This window comes from Macaca fascicularis, chromosome 2 (genome assembly GCF_037993035.2).
Source record: "Macaca fascicularis isolate 582-1 chromosome 2, T2T-MFA8v1.1".
NCBI lineage: Eukaryota > Metazoa > Chordata > Mammalia > Primates > Cercopithecidae > Macaca > Macaca fascicularis.
In genome coordinates, this window is record NC_088376.1 from 170,260 (window position 1) to 196,634 (window position 26,375).

At 50.0% G+C, this 26,375-nt stretch overlaps 2 long non-coding RNA genes across 4 annotated transcripts in view; one reads left to right on the plus strand and one right to left on the minus strand.

Moving 5' to 3' along the window:
• Nucleotides 1-326: 326 nt before the first annotated feature.
• The window catches only part of LOC135969575 (uncharacterized), a 106,289-nt gene continuing 80,240 nt past the window's right edge, over nucleotides 327-26,375 (minus strand). For both annotated transcript variants that reach the window (XR_012431779.1, XR_010584817.1), the window contains exon 3: nucleotides 327-769. This is a non-coding gene — a long non-coding RNA (uncharacterized lncRNA). The remainder of the gene's footprint in view (nucleotides 770-26,375) is intronic.
• LOC135969574 (uncharacterized) lies at nucleotides 5,299-12,886 on the plus strand. 2 transcript variants are annotated; one of them, XR_010584816.2, is made up of 3 exons: nucleotides 5,300-6,938; nucleotides 8,332-8,503; nucleotides 9,771-12,886. It is a non-coding gene; the product is annotated as an uncharacterized lncRNA (long non-coding RNA). The 2 variants fall into 2 exon arrangements; XR_010584815.1 differs by lacking the exon at nucleotides 9,771-12,886 and having other exon boundaries at nucleotides 5,299-6,938; nucleotides 8,332-8,561.

A 26,375-nucleotide genomic window follows, 5' to 3' on the forward strand; every position in this document is an offset into this window, starting at 1 on the left:
GCTGAAAAGCAGTGAGAAAAAAGTCATCAGGTGGGATGGTAAATACAGCCCTTGTTCTTCCATTTTGACCTGAAGCACCCAGTGTGATCCTTTTCTCATTTGATTTTTGTGAGGACTTTTTGTTTCCTTTTTTTCCTTTATTTTTTTAAAAATACACTTTATCTTTTAGGCAGTTTCACATTCACAGAAAAATTGAGGGAAAGGTGCAGAGAGACCTTCTATATGCCTTCCCTTCCCCCACGTGCACAGCCTCCCCAACTAACAACACTCCTGCCCAGAAGGAGCATTTGTAATAATTGAAGAACCTACATTGACATATTGTCACCCAGAGTCCACAGTTTACATGAGGGCTCCGTCTTGGTGCTTGTTCTATGGGTTTGAACAAATATGTCATGACATGTATCCACCATGATAGCATCGTACAGAGCAGTTGCACTAAAATCCTAAAAATCTCCGTGTTTCACCTCCTCATCTCTCCCTCTTCCCAACACCTGGGAAGCACGGACATTTTCACTCCATAGTCTGGCCTTTTTCGGGATGTCCTTTAGTTGGAAGCTTACAGTATTTAGTCTTTTCCGAGGGGCCTCTTTTGTGTAGCCGTGCATGTTTAAAGTTCCTACGTGTCTTTTCATGGCTTGACAGCTCACTTCCCTTCAGTGCTAAAGAATATTCCATTGTTTGGATATATCACAGGTTATTTATCCACTCACCTAGTGAAGAACATTTTGGTTTCTTCGTTGCCTCCAAGTTTGAGCAATTATGAATAAAGCTGGAATAAAATTAGCAATTATGATTAAAGCTTCTATAAATGTCCATGTGCAGGTTTTTCTGTGAACACAAGTTTTCAACTCCTTTGGATAAATACCTAAGAGTGCAATTGCTGGAGCACATGTTAAGAGGATATCTCGAGCCCATCAATGATACACTGGATACACAAAATGTGGCACGTATATACCACGGAATACTATGCAACCATAAAAAAGAATGGGTTCCTGTCCTTTACAGGGACATGGATGAAGCTGGAAGCCATCATTCTCAGCAAACTAAAAGAGGAACAGAAAACCAAACACCACATGCTCTCACTCATAAGTGGCAGTTGAACAATGAGATCACATGGACACGGGGAGGGGAACGACACACACGGGGGCCTGTTGGGGGGTGGGGGCAAGAGGAGGGAGAGCATTAGGACAAATACTTCATGCATGCAGGGCTTAAAACCTAGATGATGGGTTGACAGGTGCAGCAAACCCCCATGGCACATGTATACCTATGTAACACACCTGCATATGTATCTAAGAACTTAAAGTAAAATGTAAAAATAAAAAATAGGGAGTATAGTTTGGTAAGATAATGTGATAATTTTACAAACACAAAACATGTCATACCCACTTCCCCACCTCCCTCAAGTGCTTTCAACAGCATCCTGTTGCTGTTATTAAGAGAATAAAGCATCTACCATCATCTCCCAGCCCCTGCCTGCCTGCCTTCATTCTTGTGCCACTTTCTCCCGTGTTTACTTCCTTGCACGTGCCTGTTTCCTGCTGCAAGAGGCATTCTGCACGCACCCCCATCTCTGTTTAGACCGTGGTGTCCCTACACTCCACCCCCCTCAACAAGCAACCTCTACTTCTCTCCAGACTGCAAGGGGATCATACCTTCCAGAATGCATCGGTTTTCTACCTCTCATCCCAAGATACGCCAGATTCTTTTACAGCATAAATTTAGAGAACCCCGCTTCCCTTTCTTTGGTGCGCTTTCCTCAATTCTTCATCAGAAACCCATTAGACTGATTGTGATATTAGTGCCCATTCTCCCCATCAGGCCGCAAGTTCGTGTGAGCAGGGGCCACAGTCATGTTGGTGAACCACGGTATTCTCAGTGACTATCCATGTGCTTAGAAAGTATTTGCTGAATGAGTCACAATGGGTCTGCAGTTCCAACCAAAGCTAGAAGCTTGACTTTGGAAGAATGAAAGTAGATAACATCTCCAAAGCAGACCCCATAGCATGAAAAAAGAAAGGAAGAACGGAGGCAGAGCTGAAGGATGAATATTGGCACAGGAGTAGGTGAGAGTTTGATGTAGTTTGAACTACATCAAAATCTTAAGAGTAGCCATTTCAGGATGACAAGAGAACAATATGTTGTTTTTGTTCATTCTTTTCAACATTTGCAAAGTTTTTTGCCTTGAGTGTAGTCACTTTTGCAATCAGGTTACAGTGCTTGATGGAATGAGGCCATGAAGCACACACACCACCGAGTTTCTAACACAGAGCAATCTGTGAGGAAGGATGGAGACACAGGAAAGTGTTTTTTTCATAAAGGCAAAAGACATTTTTTGAAGTGTTTGCATCATACACAAGTCTGCTAAATTTGGTCAAAAAACAGAGAAAACAGTAACAGAGGAACACTTTAGCCCACAAGGAGACCAGCACACCCAGCTCGAGACCACTCCAGATGAGGAGTGGAGAGTGGTTTCCTCACAGCTGACCCACAGGATCGGGTAACACAAGCAGAAGGGAAACATGGGGACCACAGAGACATCAGACTGTGGACTTCATAGCAAGAGACAGCAACACAAACTAGCGGAGTAATTAAAAACTATGGTAAAAAGAGGTCCACATTCTATTTTAACCTGAAATCAGTGGCACGGGGACCACCACACCACCCTGCAGTTGCCTCCTCCCTCCCCCACACACAGCAGCCTCCTGGGACAACATCCTACTTCCAACTTGCAGTTGCCTCCCGTCCCACCCCCCCACAGTGGCCCCCTACGACAACATCGTACTTCCACCCTGCAGCTGCCTCCTGGGACAACCTCCTACTTGCCGGCCACAGCCTGGAGCCCCCAAAGCATGGAGGGGCTTAGCGAGCCACACAGCATTCCCCCTTCACACCTGGGAAGTCAGCCCCTCACTGAAGTGGGTCCTGTGCCCACCAGCTGTGCACGATCAGAGGTGTGAGGTTATGGACCTGGTCACCCACTGTGCAGAGAGGCGTGAGGTCATGGACCTAGTCGCCCGTTGTGCACGATCAGAGGTGTGCAAGGTTCCAGACCTGGTCACCCACTGTGCACAATCAGAGGTGTGAGGTGATGGACCCGGTCACCCGCTGGGTATGAATAGAGGTGTGGGTGGTTAGTGACCTGGTCACCAGCTCTGCACAATCAGAGCCATGCGAAGTTGCAGACCTGGTCACCAGCTGCACCCAATCAGAAGATTTTGAGGTTAGGGACCTGGTCACCTGCTGTGCACAGAAGTGTGAGGTTATGGACCTCGTCACCCGCTGTGCATGATCAGAGGTGGGCCAGGTTAGGGACCATGTGCGTGGTGATGGACCTGATCAGCAGCCAAGACACCTGACGTTTCCAGTGTCATCCCGGCTTCTTTCAAAACTGGAAAAGTCTTCAGATATTTCCCAAAAGCTTGTCCATCTTTGAAAACGATATGCGTGTGCACAGGTGATACCGATGACTGAAGATTGAAGGTTAGAGCATTCCAGCCCCATGCCCATGTCCCATCCCATCTGCGAAAACTTGAGCACAAACATCTCCCTCTCTGAAGCTCCCTGAACCCTGTGGCAGGCCTGAGACTCAGGTCCAGTGTCCTGTCAGTTACACTGAACAAAATGTAATTCAACACTGGCCATGGGCCCTGTGCTTTAAAAACCACATATAAATCTCCCAAAGAACTACAATCTATGAAAGCTTTCATGGCTAGTATTTTAGGAAGACTGATCAGTCTTGACCTAAATCAAAGCCGACACTGCCCAAATTCACTCTAACCCCAGCTTCGTGCACAGGCAGCCATCGCCTGGCCGTCAGGGTGACCAGCAGCCTGGGCACAGACAGGACCAGCGCCGGTCCCTCCCTGCACCTTAAGGGGGCTTCTGAGCTGCTGTCCATGATCAGTGATGGTGACGCCCAGAGCAGCTTTCCGGGAAAGCAGTAAACCTTTCAGGTCCTCACCTCACGAGGATGGCCATGTATAAATCAACCGCCTTTGTTACTGCCCTGCCATTCTCAAAGAGGAGATGGGTTAAACTTCTTTATCCACATGCCCAACACAAGGCACACCTGCCCCAGCACGAGGCTCATCTACTTAATCCCGGGAAACTCACACAACCCACAATCAGAGGCCGCACACAATCAGAGGCCGCGCACAATCCGAGACTGAGCACAATCAGAGACCACACACAATCAGAGGCTGCACAGAGACCACACACAATCAGAGACCACACACAGAGACCCACACAATCAGAGACCACAAAGAGGCCAGAGGCCACAATCAGAGACTATACACAATCACAGGATGTGCACAATCAGAGGCCATGCACAGTCTCTGCAACCTCATCAGAAACTGTTTCTCACCATTCACCTGAGGCCACCAAGTTTAAATGAGAGGCCCAGGTTTTAAAAGACAGCAGGAGTTCTCTGAAGGCAAACTCCGTGCATTCCACCATCAGCACCATTTGTGTCTGTCACGGTCAGGAAGAACCACAACCACGTCTCGGTGCCCTTGCAGTGCAGGGCGCTGCGTTTCTCCCCCTTTCCAAACCCGCGGCGGCTCCTGGCGACCCAGCGCCTCTGCTCAGCCACATGCCCCCAAGGCCTTCCTCCCTCACCCCACAGGGGAGCTCCCGCAGCCGGGCTATCTGGCTCATCACTCCGATTCAGTCACTTACACCCTCATTCCAGGCTGAAAATCTCTTCTGAAAATATCCAAATCTTACCCACGTCAGGCTCCATCTTTTCCCCAGAGCTCCTCATCCCCTCCAGAGCAGCAGCCCTGGTGCCCGTGCAGCCGGGGCCTGTGGGCAGATCCGTGGGCTCAGAATGCCCAGCCCCTCAGCCCCTCTGTGTGTCCCCTTACTCCCTGCTCCCTGGCGTTAATGCCCTCCGTCTTCGATTTCCTGATAGGCAAAAGGGGGTTAATTCTAAGAGTGCTAACCGAACTGGATCACTTAACACCATGTCGGGCCCAGAATACCCCTTGATCAATGACAGGTATTGCTGCGCTGTTATCATTGCGCTGGGTCCAGGTTTCCTGTGAGCCCTTTAGGCTCTTTGCCGTAAAGGCCACTCAATGGTCCTGTCCAAGCCTGTCTGTGGCAGATGGACAGGTGAGTGGCCGATGCACACGTGTGATGCTGAATGGGATCGTGCAAAGCTGGCCCCGCGTATTGTGGTCAACGTAAGAAAAAAGTCGCCCATGCTTGCTTGCTGCTGCCCTGCGGTGTCCAGAAGGAGCCGCTTAAAGGCAACTGCGCCGCACCCACCTTCTTGGAAGGAGACGGCAAGACCAGATTGGCTGGAGCTGGGAAGTTGTGCGCTACAGATCAGGGCTGCGTAACCCAGGGAAGGCATCACTCGAAACACGTGCTGGAGGGCGGCCAATCCGACCCGACCGTCCACCTCCAGGGTCAGCCATGGGGCTCCACTTGATGTGCCATCCTGATCACCCCTCACAGAGCAAATGAGCCTTTGACTTCAGCCTGTCCTAGGTACAACACCGACTCCCACCTCCCACGTCCTGAACCAGCCTGTTCCGGGGATTGCTGTGGAGGTAGAGGAGCAGGCCCAAGACATCTAGTGGCATTTCCTGGCAAGGACACTCACCCATGCTCGACCATAAAACTCGGGTCAACTGGTTTTTCAGAGGGACTGTAATTTACCTGTGGCACGCATGGATACTGATTGACCCAGGGAGGGGCACGGAGGAGGCTGAAGGAAAACCCATGGTGACTGCGCCAGGCATTCCCGCACACACCGACATCTTCAGACTGGGGCGGCGTCCTAGTCTTACAATCAAACCGAAAGCCCAGAGAAACTAGGGACCTTGTCCAAGACCAGCAACAGGTATGTGGGCAGCTGGGATTCAACTAAGTCCTTTCCTGGATCCATCCGCGCTGCTCCCTGCCCCCACTCCCACCACCCCGCCATGGCCCCCGATAGACACAGCAGGTCTGAACATCAGGCACCCCGCACGCAGAGTACGGAGCAGAGCCGGCTTCCGCAGTGGGATCTCACACACATCCCACTCCCCTTCTTGCCGAATGCCTCGGGACTCTGTGCGGTCAAGTCTGCAGATGTGGCCTCACTCTGCGCTAGGAGATCTGGGTGGCCGGCAGCGTTTTGCAGAGTGCTCCTCCAGACGGGGCTCGTCGGCTGATCCATGAGACACAGGACACCTGAGAGAAGGGCCGACAAACCCCACAAAGTCGCTCCCAACATGGAGAGGACAGGACCACAGCGGGGCTCTCGCAGTCCACGCTTTGGACAGGTCTTGCTGCAAACTGTGGTGCTCGTCAGGCGCGAGGAAGTTTCCCAGGGCAGGAGCTCTAAGTGACACAGCAAAAGCGACACAGGCGATGCAGCAGGATGTACTTCAGCTCAGGGCTCAGGAACCACGGGGTGCAGCGTGGCCTGCAGCAAACCAGACACATCAGAAGCCAATGTCCCACCTTTTACATTCAGTGACATTGAACGGAGGGAGTTATATGTAGCAATCATCTTCCTGGGGGACCCGTACAGCACGCATGACCACCGACACTGACCACGAGTCCTTCCTAGGTCCTGGGGGCTACCCCACTTTACACGCACGGTTCCATGCACAAATCTACGCGTGGCAGTTGTTAGCCCCAGCTTAGAGATGAGGAAAACGCTGCTGGAAAAGCTAAGTGAGAAAATCAGACTTCAGCACACCTGCCATCTCCAAGACCACTACTACTCTATGTGCTAGGGTCTCAAGGGTTGGGTGTGTGGCATTTTAAGTGACTAATTGTAGGTGGTTTTCTTCTCTCCTACACCTGTTTAGCCTGAACGTGCACGTACATGCTCTGCTGCAGGTGCACTGCCGTATGTAGACCAGCAATGCTCTTTCCTGCCTCGGGTTCTCGTCACTGCCTTCCGGAAAATCTCACCTGCTTTACAGCCAAGCCAGGTAGGCCTGGTCAGCCGCACAGTGAAACTCCTGCAGTGTCAGAGCTAAGTGCTGGCTGAGACTTTAACGGCGAAGACAGTGGAGTAATGGGGATAAACAGCAAAACTGTATTGTAACGCAGATGAACGTCTAGAAGCAAAAGAAACTGACACCCCTGAGAGCAGGCGACTGTCTCTTACTATGATGTTAATAGCAGCTTGCTGTTTCCAGTGTCTCCGTGTGCCAGGGTTTCCAGTCAGCGTTTGTGTTTATCTGCTCTTGGGCTACCTGATCAAACCTCCGCAGAGATCAGGGATATCTAAATTGACCCAGTATCTGCAGGCTGGCTGCTCAGAGGCCGTGGTGTGGAACGGCCAGGACATCGCTTAGTCATACGGGGCACAAGCACGTCACTTGCCACTCCTGTCTTTCTGTTTCATCAAACCCTCTTTTCTCCTGAATATTGACCATAGCAAAGTCATTAGCCTTTGAGATGCATTTGAAACATCAACTTGCTTTGTTCAAGAGGTTTAAGACACACGTAAGTCTTTCTTGCCATGCTCAACACACACAGCCGGCCGTTTCTGAAGTCAGTGTTTCTGGAACAAAAGCCTCGGCCTGCCCCAGTGAACATTCACACTGAGCACACTGTCGCGAGGCTGCTTGGCCAACCAGCAGGGGGCAGGAGAGAGCTGCAGGGGCCACGTGGGGTCCCTGCAAAGGCGCCTCACTCCCTCAAATCAAGAGCGGTGCCTCCTGCCAATCCAGCGGCTTCCTCCAAGGGGAAGAGGCCTCTTCAGCTGCTACTGCACTGATTTCAGACGGCTCAGCCAATGGGGCAACAGATTCAACAGAGTTCCATGTTGTTTAAGGAAAACTTCTGTTACCAGGCAACCTTAGTACCATATTCAACGTAAAATAACCAACAACATTGTTTCCAAAACAACATGCTACTAGTGCCTTATCCTTCAATGCTGCTTAAACACGGAAAAGTATGAGGAAAAAAGAGCATGGCACTTACTTCTTAAAAAATAACACCTCTTCCAGGTTCATTTTACCCCTATCATAAAGACTTAGAACTGTGGATTCCCTACAGGAATGTGGAGTGGGGTTGGATCCCCACACTGACCCAGACTCACCCCAGGTCAGTCATCCCCCCACCACGGGGTTCACACCTCTCCAGGCCCTGTCACCTCATCAAGGAAAGGTGGCGTCTCTGAGCTCTCTTCGCAGGAAGCACCCGAACGGGAGCTAGAGACACAGACACACCCACAACTACTTTGAAATCCTAAACATATTTAAGGACTTCATTATTAGTTTTTTAAAACTGTAAGAACAAAGTGACCCTGGTTTTAACCTCTCTGCCACAATAACACCGTGGACATCTGTCTTTTGCTATTTGTTCCTTCTCCAGCAGCTGCTGCCTGGCTGGCCGACTGCAGAAGAACAGCCTCTGGTACTCCCGGGAAGCCCTCGGTAAAAGCGTGAACACCACGATCACGTCTCAGGACGCCGCACATGTTAGGGTCGCCCACAGACCGCCATTCCCAGTGCCTAGAAGGCACTGAACGGGCCTCCTGCTCTTTGTAAATGTCAACTTTCCTAAGCTAAGTTTTCTTGAAAATTTTTAACTGCAGTCCACACGTACTTCTTTGTGTCTTGTTTTTATCCTAGAGGAATACTTTTGTGGAAAATTAAGCTTGCAAGGTTGAAGGATTTTCTGAAAGTCGACTCCTAATCCTGGAAGAAAAAAAAAAATGGGCCAAATGTGGTGCTCACGCCTGTAATCCCAGCAGTTTCGGAGGTTGAGGCCAGGAGATTGCTTGAGCCCAGGAGCTCGAGACCAGCCTGGAAAACATGGCAAAACCCTGTCTCTACTAAAAATACCAATAATAATAATAATAAAGCTGGGCATGGTGACGTGTGTCTAGTCACAGCAACTCAGGAAGCTGAGGTGGGAAGATCACCTGAGCCCAGGAGGTGAAGGCTGCAGTCAGCCCAGATTTGCATCACTGCACTCCAGCTTGGGCGACAGAGTGAGACACCGTCTCGAAAAAACAAAAAGCAAAAACAACTGTATAAATCATTATAGAAGGGAGCTGGCCAGGCGCAGTGGCTCACGCCTGTAATCCCAGCAATTTGGGAGGTCGAGGTGGGCAGATCACCTGAGGTCAGAAGTTTGAGACCAGCCTGGACACTATGGCAAAACCCCATCTCTAATAAAAATACAAAAATTAGCGGGGCATGGTGGTGGGTACCTGTAATCCCAACTACTGGGGAGGCTGAGGCAGGAGAATCACTTCAACCCTGGAGGCGGAAGTTGCAGTGGGCCGCGACTGCGTCACTGCACTCCAGCCTGGGCAACAAGAGTGAGAGTCCACTTCAAAAAATAAAAATAAAAATCAAGGGAGCTAATGTTTTTCATTTAAAGGAAGGGAGAAGAACATTCAGTATTTATACCTCTCAAGCACACATCTCCAGTGGTGTCCTAAAGTATTCAAGATACACATTCCTACAAATATAGCTCAAAACTACTCACCAAGTTACATGCTAAAAGCACATGCATTGTAAGAATGCTACATTATATTTTTTGAGCATCTGTATCCAATATTTTAGCATACTGGCAGTTTTCCCTTCAGGTGCTGTATGCCTAAATTATTACATGTTTAGTCATTCATTTTAGAATTTATGACTATTATGCTTTAGGCAATAAACATAAGCTACTAAATTAATGACTTAGGGGAAAAGTTACTAAGTTAACTTGGAAGTTAAACTTTGCAAACTGAATTTGTTGGACCTCATTCAAGCTAGATGATCAGTTTTTTAAATTGTTTCCTGTGTGTTTCCCTCCAGGATGGAAATAGCTTCACTCTCATCCACTGTGCACACTGCAGCCCACGCCTCTCGTCCACCGCGCCACACTGCAGCCTGCAATTCACCCTGTACCAGGCTTTCCACACCGTACCTGAAAGTCACTAAGTATAACCAAGAAGGAAATGAAAAGCAGATAAATGACCTCCACCCCTACATCCAGCATGCAAATGTTAAACATTCATCAAAGTAAAACCAAAATCCCACGTTAGCTCACGATTGTAACTGGTAGAGTTATGTGCATGGCAATTTAAAAAGTCTAGCTAAGTAAAAACCTAATTGAGACTCTCAAGAAAGACATCTGCAAAGATTGACAGTGAGGAGAGGACTTCACTCTGCATCCAGCCTGTTCTGGAAGCCACGGCCAAATGCCAGGTTGTATAGATCCGAAAAGCAGGAAAAAACAAGTGTTGAAAGGTGTACAGTCTCAGCAATGTACAAATTCGATGTAGGATGCTCAGAAACCTTGAATTTCCAATCAGGAAACAGCAACATGAGCAAGTTTCCCAGCAGTGCCCACTTTCTACCTACGGCACGTGTAACAGTTACGCTGGCCACCTCCGGGGGGACAGAGGCTTCCTGGTCACATTCGCTCTGGCAGCCACACAGCTGGCCCCGCCAAACACCTGTCTAATACTGAGGAACCACTCTCTCCCTGGGCTTTGCTCACTCTAGCCAGGAGAGCTATTTACAGAGTACTTTACTGAGTCCTCGTTCAATGCGTCAAGCTTGTTGAAGGCAGGGCAACCCCATTCCTGGCCCAATTAAGTGAACTGAGCAGAGCAAATGCCTCCAGTTGGACGGCACTCAGTCACAACAGCAGTGGCCACTGTTCACAGGGCGCTGGCTTCGTGCCGAGAACAGTTACAAGCGTCTTCTCTCTGTCCGAGGAATGTGCACTGCAACCCTGTGGGGCCGTTTGCAACGTCCACCAGAGTTCTGAGGCAGCCAAGTCCAGACTGTCCGTGGGCCTTGCCACGTGGCCGTCCACGTCCCCTGCAGATCAGACCTCACTGCAGGGACCACGGGTTCCAGGGCTGCCTTGAGGCACATGCTCCCTTCACCACCTCCTCCTGGCCCCTGACATCAACCCTCACCACTGCTGCCAACACTTGATTTTCTCATGGCTCCTGAGGGGCCTGTTCTGCCCTTCCCTGCTCCCTGCGTCCGGCTTGGAGGGTACCCACATCAACGCCAACGCTCACGTAATCACCAACCTTTCCACGGGGCTTGATGCCTAGGAGTCTCAATATCAGAAAGTCAGATTCCTGTGCTTGTTGGAGAATTTCTTCCCATTGTACAAGTGAAGGAGATAAAATTCTAGGTGCCTGCAATAACCTCATTTCCACAACGAAGCAACTTCAGTAGTAGCACAAAACAAACAAAAAAAGCAAGCTTTTTTTTTTAAAAACTTCTTTTATACAAGCTAAATACAAGTTAATTTTTACATCCACGTTCTCATCAGCTCCCACCTGGTGAGCAGGCAAATAGTAATTTTCAAAGAAACAAATTGTTGCATAATTTTAACACTTAGCATTATCACTATTAAGCAAGAAATATCCCAAAAATACATGATGATCTTGTTCTCACGTTCAAAAATTGATTGTCACACAGTGAAATAACACTTAATGCAAAGGAAATTTTCTTTTCAGGTATCTGTTCTGGAAAAGAAAAAAAAAAGATTTCTGGCAAAGAGATAAACATTAATTATGTAACAATCCAAAATGCCTCTGGGAAAAATGATGTCATCCAATTAGTTCTTTGAAGTGTTACAAATGCAGCTGAGTTTTAATAGTAATTTCTCCATAATTATCAAAAGAGTCTTTAAAAATCTTAGTGCTGAAATAACTATAAATGGATATAATACGCAAAGCAGAAGAGTTAACATTTGGGGTAGATTTTGGCCCATATTTTTAACATATGCATAGTTATTCACCTAGTTGAAGCTTATCCCTCTCCTCCTAGGCTCTTCAAGACTGATTTTCAAACATAGACTGGCTTTTGGTACATGAAGGCAGCTTTAAAAGATGTCAGGATCAGGCCGGGCACAGTGGCTCAAGCCTGTAATCCCAGTATTTTAGGAGGGCAAGGTGGGCCGATCATTTGAGGCAAGGAGTTCGAGACCAGCCTGACCAATATGGCAAAACCCAGCCTATATTAAATATTTTTGTAATTAGCCAAGCGTGGTGGCACACACCTATAATCCCAGCTACTTGGGAGGCTGAGGCAGGGAGAACTGCTTGAAACCAGGAGGCAGAGGTTGCAGTGAGCCAAGATCGCACCACTGCACTCCAGCTTGGGCGACAAAGAGAGACGGTCTCAAAGTAGAACTTAGCCCACAGGAAAAGCATTGAGCACCCCCCACCCAAACCAACCCAAGGAATCACATGGCAATGGTTATCATCTGATTTCGACAAATAAAGTTCTGTTCTCCCCTCTGAACACAATGGTAAACACCTGCCATCAGCCCACAGAAACTCCCAGGACCCAGTAACACTGGACTAGCAAGATCAATGGGCCACGTATGCAGGGTTCAGCAGCAGAAAGTCATGGCACCGAGAATGGTGTGTGCTCAAACCAGATTCCTTGCTTTCGGGGTGAAGGGGCTTCCCGGGAAAATCTAGTCCAGTGGGATGGTTTCCACTTTCACCATGAGGAGGAAATGGGGGGTTTCCTGAGGGCACTGACAGGACCTGGGTCTCTGCCCCTTTGTCCTCTGTCCTGTTATGGGATGAGGGTGGGCTGAAGGCAGGTTTCCCCTACATCTTCCGGGCAGGAGAGATGGAGCTGACAAGTGGACGACGCTTTTTCCAAAACATTCCCATGTTTATAACCTGTTATCAACCTGTTTTCCCTGGAGATCAGTGAAGCAGCATCATTGATTCTCTTCCATTAGGGACAACCCGGTGTTACGGGAGGCAGGAGACGACATGCGAGCTGGTCTGAGTCAGTCACTTGTGTCTGGTCCCCAGCGTGCTCGTCTATCAAATGGGCGGCCCCACAGACCAGTGACTTTGAACCAGAGTTCCATGGAGGTTGCCCAAGGACAGGGAGGGGGAAGAGGGGGAAGAGGAGGAAGAGGAGGGAGGAGGAAAGGGAGGAAGGAAGGAAGAAGGGGAGGAAGGAAGGAAGAAGGGGAGAGGAAGGAAGGAAGAAGGGAAGGGGAAGGAAGAAGGGGAGGGGGCGGAAGAGGAGTGTGGAGGGAGGAGTGTGGAGGGAGGAGTGTGGAGGGAGCACTGTGGAGGGAGCACTGTGGAGGGAGCAGTGTGGAAGGAGGAGCAGAAGGGGGGTTCTCTGAGGAGGAGGGCCAAGTTTTTGAGGTGTCTTGGAGTCAGAGGTGGCAGTGGCTTGGGCTCTAGGCCCTCTGTTGCATAGTTTTAGGCTTTAACTATTTATATTTGTGGACTCTTTAAAAGATTTAATTTGAAGGAAACCGGAGTTGGGGATACCTTGCTTCTAAAACACAATTTCTCAAGCCTGAGACTAAGTGCTAGGCATTGCTCATTCTGTTACAATCATTTCCTCCTATTTAAAATCAGCCACACACCCCCAATCTCTCTTCAGGGCAAACATCTTTTCCGAGGATCTCAAACAGCAGAGCGAGCGGCCCATGACCCCAGCCGTGGGCACGAGGAGCGAAGAGGAGACGTGTTGTGGAGAGGGCTACTGATGACATGAGAGGTAGAGGCCCGGCACCTCCCTCCAGGGGCTGTGCTCCTCCAGGCCTAAAGGACATCCTCGCCTCTGGGGTGAACAAGCAGCACAAACTATCAACACTTATTCCAAAAGAACAGGAAGAAAATTCAAACGAAGTTAATACAGTTACCCCAACACAACACTGGAGCAGCCCAGAAACAGGAGGGCCACTGAGCCTGAGGTGGGCGGTTCCAATAGCAGGACAGCGACGTTGGCATTAGAGCTTTTCGGCAAAGAAAAAAAAAAAAAAAAAAAGACACAAAAGGTAACATGGGCCACCCATTATTTCCTGCCAGTGGAAAGACACCCACAGGCCCCCAGATGCCAACGGCCCCTTGGGAACGAGCTCACGCAGCACTTCAGGTCTTCGCACGAGCAGGCACGTGGTGTCCTCAGTACCCCCGCCTGTGACACACACACCACACTTGACTCCCATACCTGAGGGTCCAGGGGAATGGCGGGAAGTTCTCGGGGGACCGGGCATCCTGTGAGGGCACTGCATGACTATGTACCTCAGAGGGGTCCCCGGGCAGGTGCTCTCTCTCCAAAGGATGAACTGGATCCTGACCACACCCAGATTGCACTGGCCTCCAAGCCGAGCGCCAACATCTCACATCCAAAGGGATGTACAGATGCCTGCTGCACGTGGAGCCCAAGCCCCTCGCAGTGCTCAGGACGAACCCAGTGTCCAGGCCTGGGGCCGTCACCAGCCAGGAGAGGTGTCCGGGGCACTTCCCAGCGATGGCCACAAGAAGAAACAACTCAGGACAAAGCCAGTGTCCAGCCCCAGGGCCGTCACCAGCCTGGAGAGGCGTCTGGGGCATTTCCCAGCGATGGCCATGGGAAGTAACAACTCAGGCCCATCAGGGGCTTCCTCACTATACGGGTGTTAGAAGTAGAGACAGAGGTTCAGGTCTAGTGGCACAAACAGCGACGGATCCCATGGAAATGTGGGCGTGGCCCCTCCATCCCAAAAGCCTGCATGGCTACTCCATTCTGCTCCCATCACACACATCCCCACACAGCCAAGCCCCTTCTCCTTTCCCCCACTGGATTCATCAAATCAAACCTCGCTGTCCTTGGAAAATGTACCATTAATTTACTTACTGCCCAGTAAAAAAAGCACACTTCCAGTTAACATGACACCCCCGCTACGATAGAACAGCCTTAATTCACACATGACGCAGAGGAACAGAGGGAGGAGGGGTCGAGGGCCGTCCTGGAATCGGCAGCTGTTTTCTGGGGAAAGTCTCCCTCCCACCCGAGCCCGACACTCGAGCCACACTATCCCCATGGTGTCTGAAAACTCCATGACGACAGGGTCACTCTGACCCCTTCACACCCACAACGCCAAAGAGGAGCAAGTGTTCAGGAAAAGTCTCCTGCTAGTGCTGAAGACAGGAATAATCCCTCGTGGTGCCCAGAATGTCAGGAGAAAACAAGGCACCATGTGGACGCCTTCCAGGTGAATTCTGGAATGACTCTGCCGAATGCCAGTCATCCTTTTACAGAACAAAACCAATACCGGAAAACATGTGTCGCCAGCAGAGAGATGGTCCTTTTGATGGCTTACAAACACACCTACGTTACGCTGAATTTATCTCAAGCCACCCTCTCTGTGCTAATGTAAAAAGTCTCCTTTATTAACCAGTAGCCTTTTTCATCTGGTGCTTTATTAACAAGCAAGACGGTCCTGTAACACTCAGGCATTGTTGAAAACGTCAAATGGAAGCCTAGAATCCTCTTCCGTGCAGCTTCACTGCAAAGTATTTTGACGTGAGCCAAATCATGCTATTCCTACATCTCCACAGGAAACTCAAGGCTTCATCAAGGAAATGCAGCATCATTTCTGCTAGGCACAGAAATTGGTGGGGTGGGCATGGGGTTGAGGGAACATTACATAGAAAGCACAACGCGATAATCACCTGTATGAGAGCCACACTGGCCGGCAAGCCCCGGTCGGCTCGGTCTCTACACAGTCACAGACGTGAGGCCTGGAGGGCAGACACCTGGCACTGCTGACTACCCCAAGGTCGTGGCCTCTGCCCCTTCTCTGCTGCTCATCAGCTCCAAGCTTCTGGCAACACCGCCTGCTGCCCCCACTGCCTCATCCACTCTTCGTGAAAAGCAAATGTTGCCAGGATAGCTTATGAGTACATTTGCCAGGAAAGCAGCTCCGATTGACGCTGAAACCCCCTTCTCACACCCCTGGCAGCTCCCTTGCCCCCGATGTGCACATGCTTGCAGCTCTGACCTTGCTCAGTGTCCACACAGGCTCTGTCCCCTGGAGAGCCAAAGGCAGACTCAATGTTGAGTCAGAAATACACAAAGAGGGTGACGGTTACAAACTGCCTGCCTGCCCCTCAAAACACAGGTTGAAATCCTCAGCCTCAATGTGATGCTGTCAGGTGGTCTTTGGGAGGTAATGAGTTCCCGAGGCTGGAGACCCTTGAATGGGATGTGTGCCTCAGAAAGGGGCCCAGCAAATCCCTCACCCTCCCATTGTGTCAGGGCCAGAGAGAAGGTGTGTGCCAACCAGGAAAGAGCCCACACCAGAATTCACCCGTGTGGCACCCTGATCCTGCCTTCCAGCCGCTAGAACTGTGAGAAACAAATTCCTGTTGTTCATAAGCCGCTCAGTCAATGGTGTTTCGTTACAGCAGCCTGAGCTGCCTGAGATGACGATGCTCACCTCCCTACAGGAACGGCTACTCCCCTCTCCCAGAAAGAGGGGTTTAATTAAAATCCCTGTCTCTCCTCGCAGCCACCACAGATCTCACTCCCCCACCCTGTAAGCCAGCAATTGTTAGGATTAAAGGAAAATGAGGATCGTTTTAGACCAGCCCCTCCATATCGGTCTGAAGCCTGTAACTTTGCCCAATTCCACGGTGGCCGTGTCACTGCATTGCCCAGGTCAGCTCTGTGTCTGCACTGGGTCCCAGGCTCTGCACAGACTCCTCTAGCTGCCCATCAGCACAGCCATTTCCCCTTCTGCTTTGCAGGTTATCCTTCAATATCCAACCCCCACCCCTCTGCAACCCAAGGCCTTCCGATCCAGGCATTCGGGGTGGGCTCAGCCATGTACTGCAGTCCTTGACTCAAGTAAACCAGGCCCAAGGCGTTGGCACCAATGATCTACTGGCTGTGGGGTCTACACAGCTACTAGCTGCCCCAGCCACACCAGGGCCCGGGAGGGGAGGCAGAGGAACCTGTGAAGTTGCCAACAGCCATATGGGAACAGGGGCCCCTGGGATGAGGAGGATGCCATGGAAGGAAATTCAGAGAAAGAAAGAGCCCCAAGGCTGGACGGGTCATGCCCAAAGCCTACACTGCTGAATTTTCCAGGTTTCTGAACTCAATCGCTGACCCACACAGCACATGTTTCCTGAGTGCTGACCCCGCGTGGCATTGGATACGGCAATAAAGTAGGACCCCCACCTCCCCCTTCCCCGACACATACACAGGGCCTCCGTCCTGGCGGGAATTCAGGCCTGGGGGCCCAGTTGGCACCACGAGCCAGGGAAGGGGGCCATTTCAGACAGATAGTGGGTGCAGCCTTGCCAAAGCCCAGCAGTCACCTGCACTGCCACAGCTAGGCTGAGTCCAGATCAGCCGCACAGAAACCTGACCCTCTCAAGGGCACGCCTGAGCTCATTAGGGACAGACACCGTCTCCTGCTTATCTCCAACACTTTCTCTGCATGTCTAGTTACATACGGACGACGCAGTCTCGGAAGCACAGCTGTGACTCTGGAGACAGATCCCAGGCCTCCCCCTGCTCCTCTCCGTGGTGCCATTGATGGGGAGGGGCCGGTATGGCCGCGAGGTCCCATACCCACAGCCACCCTGCCACGGAGACGCAGGCCTTCGACGATTATTTCTGCCAAAGAACCCTGCTGCGTCTTGGAGCACACCATGGTGGGCGGGAAGCTCCACCCGGAGAAACAGCGATGCTTCTCCCCAGAGCCAACGGAGGACACCCCCCACCCTGCATTCAGCAGATTACTTACATTCTGGAAAACATCTGGGTTAATGGGGAACAGTAAAATGAAAAGGACACACTAGAAAGGTTAGAAGGCTGTGTGAAGTCTCAGGAGGTCCAAAGGTTTCTTAACCAAGACTGCTGCGGTCAACGAGCTTACAGGGAAAGTTTCCACACGGGCCTTCAACAAGCAACGCTCAGCAGGGAGGAGCCACGTTCTGGGCAGAACCTCAGAACAAGAACATCGGACACCACAAAGTCACATCAGAGCCAACAGCAACTGAAATACAGCGCTCTCCTAAGATGTGTGCGTCACCTGCAGAAAGTCACCACACATTAAGATGGGGGAAGAAAAGGATAAGGTTAGAAACAAATTTGAAGTAATTTCTGCATACGTAAAATTTCTACATCCACTGGCTTTCTTTCTGGGAGTAACAACTTTTACATGAGATGCACATCCCCGTTGGAAGGAGTTTGGGTTTTCCGTGGGCAGAGTCAAGGGCTCTCCAAGAAATGTGAACCTTTTCTCACTCACTGAGCCGCGTGCCCTGAGGCCGTCCTGGCCTGTCTGAGCACCTCCCTGGCTCTACCTCCAGCCAGCTCCTTCCAGCACTCACCCCGCTGCTCCCAGAGACTGCACTGGCCCAGGATCTCCTCTTCTGCTGCTGTCAATCTTCCACTTTAGGGTAAATAAGTTGGAAACTAGAAAGTTATAAGACCCCTTAGCTTTTTAAAAATTTGTCTTCTCAGAAAACAAAGAATACTAATTCTACTTCCATGGTTTAATATGTTGCCCCCATCTGCATGTTCATGGATATGTGTTTTTATATATTTTTTAATCAGTACTTATAAAAGCATGCACTGTTGCTACATTCAGTTCAATTACATTTGATGTAAGAAGTTTTAATTTCAGTGAATTCAGGCACTCAAAATTTAAGCCCTCTGACATCTATTAATCAAATGGGAAAATGACAGGTAGATATTACAAAAATCAAGAGAAGAGTTTAATGTAAATCTTGCACTTTCAAATATTTCCACAAATGTAATGTATACATTAGTACATAACCTTGAGCATTTTCACAACTCTTTGCACTCAAATTCCATTCTTAACTTTTATAGATAAATCGACATCCATATGTGATTTTAAGCAGCTCCAACATCAGCTCTTAAAAACAGTCAGAAATGTTGCGGGCAAATCCCACCGAGCAGCAAATAACGGAACTGTACCCAACAACCCAGGTACCTCCCCTGAGGCATCTGGAACTTGAGCATTACAAGCAGCCTTTGGTTTCTGAGGCACCCGAGAGTGGGGACTCCCAACTCCCCAAGTCTAAGAAGGCCTCAGCGATAAGGAAAACTGGTCAAAAAGTCATCCCTGCCGGCTCCCTGTACCACGGGCTCCTCCCTGCCCGCCCTCAGCCACGTGCTTACAAGATCTCACTTCCTCTCTGTCCCGCAAAGCCTGACTCCTGATTCCAGCCCTGCCGCTTACTGGGATGTGGCCATGGACGTCAACTGCACCTGTAAGGGGAGAAGCTGGTCAGGATACAGGATCCTGGCCATCCTGGCAGTGCTCAAGCTGATACTGTAACTTTGTAGTGAGTTACTTAATGCAAAGGTTTAACTTTGAAAAATTTAGATACGTGTATTCTAAAAGGGAAATTCTGAACATAGAACACAGGCCACACCCTCACACTGATGTTGTCTGGCCAGCACTTTTTTGTTTGCCTTTTCAATAGACATTTTTAAAAGCAGTTTTCGGTTCATAGCAAAATCAAGAGGAAAGTAGAGAGAGTCCTCACATATCCTTTCCCAGCACAGGCACAGCCTCCATCATTCTCCTGCCCTCACCAGACCAGCATGTCTCTACGACCGACAGACCCGCATCAACACGGCACCACCACCCACAGTTCACAGCTCACACGAGGACTCGGCCTGCTGCTGCTCACTCTGTGGGTTTCACAGACGTGGAACGGCATGGATCCCCCATGAAAGCCCCACCAGGAGTTGCTGCCCCACACTACACACCCCCTATGCTCCTCCCATTCATCTCTCCCCTCCCCAACCCCCTGACAGCCGCTGATTGTTTTAGTTTCCACAGCTTTGCCTTTTCCAGACTGTGCTGTGGTTGGACTCAGACAGCAGGCAGCCTTTCCAGATTGGAGTCTCACTTAGCAACATGCGTTTATGATCCTTCTGTGTCTTTTCATGGCTTAGGGGTCCAGTTCTTTTTAGTGCTGAATAATATCCCAGTATCTGACATACCACAGTTTATCCATTCACCTGCTGAAGGGCATCTTGGTTGCTTTCTAGTTTTGGCAATTATAAAGCTGCTGTCAACGTCTGTGTGCACATTTCCGCATGGAAGTAAACTTTCAGCTCCTCCGAGTAAACGTCCAGGACTGTGATTGCTCCTGTGGTCGGAGAGCTTAGTTCCACAGAAAACCGCCACGCTGCCTCCCACAGGAGCTGCCCCACTTCCCCCAGTGATGAGTGAGGGTCCTGATGCCCACACACCCACCAGCACGCGGCAGTGTCGGAGTTCGGGTTTTGGCCAGGCCGATGGGTGCACAGTGACGCCTCACCCTATGACATAAGACGCGGGTCATGTTTCCACGTGTAGATTTGCCATCTGTGTATCTTCTTTGTTGGGGTATCTGTCCAGGTCTTTGGTCCATTTTTAATCAGGTTGTTCATTTCTTGTTGAGTTTTGAGAGTTCCTTGCACGGTTTGGATAACAGCCTTTCTCAGATGAGTCTTTTACAGATGCGTTCTCCCCGTCTGTGGCCTGCCCTCTCATGCTCCTGAGACACTATGTTTTATACTTTGAAAAACACTTTAGACAGAAGATGGACCTCCCAGCCCACCACGGTTCTCAGTTTGGCTGTGGTCACCACCCTCCCAGCCCTGGTTCCCACCTTTCCACGATCTGCTGGTCCTATGGGTGTCAACCCATACTAAGTCCCTAACATATCTCCAATGATGGCAACGTCAAAGCAGGCAGTTTGCAGGTAGAAAGGAGCTGATGGAGGCCGGAGCAGAGTGTGAAGGCCAGCGGATTCGTCCCTCGGGGACTGGCAGGCCTCTCAGATATCCCCCTGGGTCACCTCCCAAATGAAGTACCTGCTTTGGCCGTGGGCAGGAAGCAGGACCTGGCCCAGATCTCAGCATATTTGACCTGGCACGGCATTTACAGGTGAGCCTCCATAAGCGGAAACTCGACTCTCTGGGGAGAATGCATTTTCATTATCAAGGCTTTTAGACTTTTAATTAAGAAACCAAAGAGCAGTGACTGGAGTGAGGATGCAGGGACTCTGGGTGACCCACACGCTCGTTTCCACCTGGCACGAAGGACCCTGGAGTGAGGGTGCAGTGCCTGCTCTGAGTCACCAGCACACTCATCATTTCTACATAAACAACCCTGTGAGCCTCTCCCAGGACTTTTTAGCCTAGACCTAAAAATTCACAACTCAGGAAACCTTCATCATTTTAGGAACCTGAGGGGTGGGCCAGGGGGATCTCACAGAGTGTGGTGCTGTCTATGGGGTCAGCAAAGTACAGCTGGGGCTTCCCGCAAGCACTTCAGGGAGGCCGTGCACTGGCCCGAGGCTGGTTCCGCCTCCTATCCTCGGTTCTCATGCCCAACCGTGAGGGGAGCCCCCCGCTTCAGGAGCGGTCCCTGGCTCCAGGCCCTAACGTCCATGTCCAGGCCCCTGGTAGGGCAGCTTCTACCCCAGGGAGGCTGGGACTGGAGACAGCCTGGAGCTCTAGGCAATCCTGGCAACCACATGTTTCCCGAAGTGGCTGCAGACAAACTCCTGCTTCCAAAACCTGGCACGGGCTGTGTGAGGCCTGGAACGCGGGAGGCGCGTTTCGCAGGGTCCCTGCTCACATACAAAAGCAAGGCTAAGAGCAGATAAATTATTTAATTACCCTCTCATGGTTATCAAGTCAAGTCATAGTCTCTTAGACCTATGTGTGACTAGAAGTATACACATTATGTAAGTGTATATAAATGTGAATACAGACACGCTTATTTTCCTTTTATATACCTTACATATATGTGTATACGTGCATATGTATAAAACATGGAAGAAAAAACCATACTTAAGATTTCAAATCTCAGTCACAAAGATCTCAGAAGCAAATTATTATTCTTTAACAAAGATGTAACATTTTACATTCTTACAAACAAAACGTTCTCTATTAGCATTTTATTTTAAAAACTAAGAATGCATTGCACTCTCTGTTTCAATTTTTAACTCAGCTCACAATGGTCCCTGTACAAAGACCTCCGTGCCACGGCAAGGATGGCGGTGGTCACACCTGTGTCCATTTATCCTCTCTACATCTAGCTCCTCTCCCTGAGGCAACAGCACCTCCGAAGTCACAGCCTGGCCTCCCATCTCTCCCCCGTCCCGGGCTTTTTGGCATGTTGCTCTGCTGCACACACTTCAGCAAATACTGCTGATTAGACAGAATCGCCCAGAAATCTCTTAACCTTGATTCTGGCTGCTTTTGTAATTTGTAATATCTGTACTTCTGGTGTGATTTGAGAAACAACAAATTTTAAAATTAGACAAGATGTGGTTTTTATTCTCTCCTTTCTACTTGCAACCTTGAAAATTCAAGTAGCAGCAAGGGTTTGTTGAAAGTAACTTCCACCAAATAGAACCTATTACAAAGGTACTACAGAGTGTCAAATAACCACATAGATGTAAAATAGAGATGCAGACACAGATATAAAATCCAATGGTTAAACCAAATTGAGAAATGCTTGCCAGTTTGATAGGACTTCTAAAACTTGACATAAATGTTGGCTGAGGGATACAAGATGTTATGAGATGAGTGAGATGCTTGGCCTAGAACCACAGGCTCTCTCCTCTTTACAGCAGAATATCCATAAGGAAGTCAAATCTGAAAGAACCAGGTACCGTTGAACGGCATACTCAGCCATCCTTCCCCATTCCTGGGCCAGCTGCGGTGAGTGCAGCCAGTCGTTCACCAACATCCATCATCCATCCTCCAGGCCATGGCTACACTTTACTCCCAGGCTCCCTGTCATTATGTAGATTAGGTAAATCAGGGCCACTCTCACCTTAAGCCTCCCCCGCCAGCATGGCAATCGCCCAGTCCCAACCACAGCAAGGACAGCCATGTCCCTGGGAATGCAGAGCAGGGGTCGGGAAGAAACCTGGATCTCTGAATACCTCATGGAGAAGTCACCAGCCTGGAACATCCTCCCTGACGGCTTTGCAAGAGAGAAGAACTCCTTGGTTCCTCAAGCTACAATACTGCAGAGTCTCAGGTCACAGCATCCTTATCTACCCTCGTCAGGAACCGTTCATGCTCATCAAGACATGAGAACAAAACTGCAGTGGCACAGTCACACTCGACACAGACCACCTGCTGCTCACATTCATCGTATTAACACCAAAAGGCCACCTTGGTGGATATCCTGGATGTGGACACTGGGCGGCTTTTTGCTGGAGACGCGCTTTGTGCATTTATCGCACGACCATCTTGACCTCAGGAGGAGCTGTGCAGATGGCAGCTGTGCACGTCACAGGGAGTCTCACTTGCTGGACTCTCAGCCAGCTCCCACTATCAGTGCCCGCAGAGTCCTCTCCTCCGGGAGCACGTGCTTGGATGCCACAGTGGCCTGTGGATCCACACAACAGCACTGTGTGCCCCAGGAGCTTAGAAAGTACCACTGCATCAATGCCTCCACAGGTGAGGCCGGGGGCAGAAGCCAACCTCAAGCAGTTACGGTCCTCCGTGGGGCTGGCGTCCAGGCAGGAAGGCGGCTCAGCGGCTCTCCTCTCACTGTGAAACTTCCTAGGTCCCCAGATGAACAGAACCCTAAATAACACGCAACAAACAACAGGAACGAGAACACGACCAGCAGCTTCTGTGATGAGCAAGCTGGGCTGATCATGAGACACCTGACGGGGACGGTGCCAGAGCCCCTCCCGGTAACCTGTGAGGACAGCGCTGCCAGCATCTCCCTAAAACCAGCCCAAGTCAAGTTAGACTTGAGGCTTTCCAGGAGTGGGTAGATCCATTCAATCCCACAGTCTGAATCTTCCAGGCCGTGTCTCATGGCCCTCATCTCACATATGGGAACGCGGACGCTGCACCATAAACGCAGCCCCAAGCCCTCGTTCCTTCTTCAACACCACACACCAGTACAGTGAACACTTAGGATCTGGGCATTCACGTAAAATATTGCTTAACTAAAACTTCTGATTTAGAATATGTTTAATTCCTACTCACAGAGCTGAAAGTGTTTTGTCATAGAAGGCGGTAGCTGTAACTAAGCATGAGAGAAGAAGGGTTCAGAGTGGTGCCAGGTATTAAATATTCCTCTAAATCTATTCACCAGGTTGCCATGCTATTGTCACCTGCTTCATTTTCTGTCCTTAAAAGACACAATAGTTACTTTTCAAAATAGACAACCTGTTTTACTGATGCTTAGCTATAAAGTAGCGAGCTATGTATCCAAAAGGGAGATATGGGAAAACAGAAAATGTCCACAAGCGATCGGGTGGGGAGGGGCGCAGTTTCAGCAGCACCTGGCTCTGTTGCATTGTGAGCCAGCCACGTGGGATGGACAGCTCACTTAGCCACTGAAATTATATCATCTAAGATTTTGTTGCAGTTACTTTGACAAATTCTCCCTCCTGCTATGAAGAGTAAGGTTTGAGGGGTTTTTTTGTGTTTTTTTTTTTTTGACTTGGAGTCTCGCTATGTCACCCAGGCCGGAGTGCAGTATTACAATCATGGCTCATCGCGGCCTTGACCTTCTGCCTCAAGCAATCCTCCCGCCTCAGCCTTCCAAGCAGCTGGGACCCAAAGGCGAGTTTGATTTCTTTGCTAACGAATTCCTAATTCACCTCGCAGTGGGCCTGTCAAGGCCATATGCCCAGACATCCACCTTGCCGACCGTCCATGTGGTCTCTAAGGTGGATGCACTCCGGTTGCCTGGGCTCTGCACGCGATACTGAGTCTCCAAGTCTGCCGCTGTATAAGGGACTGACAGCCCCAAGCGTCTCGACGCGCCACCTTGAGCCGGGCTTTATTCCACAGGGCGACTCTGCTTCCCGTGATGAGATGCAGCACGTGAGCACAGATCAAAGGGTATCAGCAACTAACCCATTCCCCTGGTACTAAGCAGAGGACCAAGAGTTTAGTTCCTTACTTATTTACTACGGGCTTGATTCAAAGCAGCTTTCTGGGATCCTGGGGACAAACATCTCCAACTGGTGAGAATTCTGGCTTTAGTAACAGAAGAATCACCTAATGCCCATTTTGTAACTGCTGTTCTCATCAGAACTTGAGGCCAAAGCGAAAAATAAAAGGGGGAGGCTAAGATCGTGACACCCCAGTTTGCACAAGGCCAACCAGCCTGCTTGAGGGGGTGAAAGGAGTAGGATTTTTGAACTGCTGAGTTTTAAAAACATGGCTGTAGGCTGGGCGCACTGGCTCACGTCTATAAGCCCAGCACTTTGGGAGGCCGAGGTGGGAGGATTGCTTGAGGCCAGGAGTTCAAGACTGGCTTGAGTAACACAGCAATACCCTATATCTCTTGAAAAAGAAAAAAAAAAAAGGTATTAAAATAGTAATAAAAAGTTTAATGCAATAAATTACTATATCAACATGGCACCCCCAGCTGTCAGAGGAGGTACAATCTCTGTGGCTATGATGAGATCTGGAGAGAAATGTAACTGGCATCATAGGGAAGGTCAACCCCAAAGCGCCACGGCACTACTCCTGTACAGTGTGTTAACCAGCATGAAGTCTCCTCCACAATCAGAAGCCTGGTTTAGAGGAACGCTGTCCACGGGACCTGGGTGGACTCCAGAGGCTGGCTGACCAGACAACCCCCCCCCGGGACCCTGCCGGCAGCCCCAACTGGACAGAATGACCTCGTGAATGTCCTTTCCCGCCACAAGCTGCAGACCCTGAGCCAGTCCTGGCTGTGACCGAGGCTGCGCATAAACGTCTGCGCCCAACAGCTCACCTTTGTACATGACACGCCCAGTCCACCTCATTTCAAATGTTACGCTCCCCCCAAGGCGAACATGGATGTTACAGGTTAACTCACTGCATGTGTGCTAGACTTTCCCTGTAAGTGTTCAGACATTGCACGAACCGGATGAACAAACCCCACTTTCCCTGTAAACGTTCAGACATTCCTTGAGCCCGATGAACACACACAGCCAACAAACCCCGGAACGTGTAACGCCGCGGCCTCCTCTCCTCCTGAGGGGCGTGTGCTTACAGCTCCCCCAAGACCACATTTCCCAAAGCACAGAGTGTTACTCTGAAAATAAAACCTCCTTTTTCCTTCCTCTGTACATCTCGTGGTCGTGTTAACAACTATTGCTACAAATGCAGAGAAATGGGGTATCATCCGTGCTGGTCACCGAATTCCTAGCACCAAAGCTTCAGGGCCCCCCAGTCTGAAGGAAGCTTCTATCGCTCTAAAGCCAACTCTGGAGACGAAGGCCAAGCTGGGGAAAGGCTGTGTCACCGCAAATCCACACCACGGGGCCCTCTGCAGTTGTGTGTAACGAACTCTTGGCCTGTCCTGGGGTTTGGGGAAATCAGGATGCAAGCAGATACCGTACGCTCTGCCATGGGACCGTGAAGTCTGCGGGACCTCAGAGGAACACGGAGACAAACGGTGGCACGATTCTCACAGGCCGAGCCTCGATGGGCGCCCGTGTCAAGAACACAGACACGCTGGGAGGGACAGCCGATGCAGTCAACGCCTGCAGCCCCAGCACACGGCAGCGTCTAAGTGTGGGGGTCTCTGGCCAGGCTCCACCACAATTGCCATATTCTGTGGCAAAACTTTAAAAATAGGTTTTAACTAGTTATAACTCTAACTTGTTTTACACATAA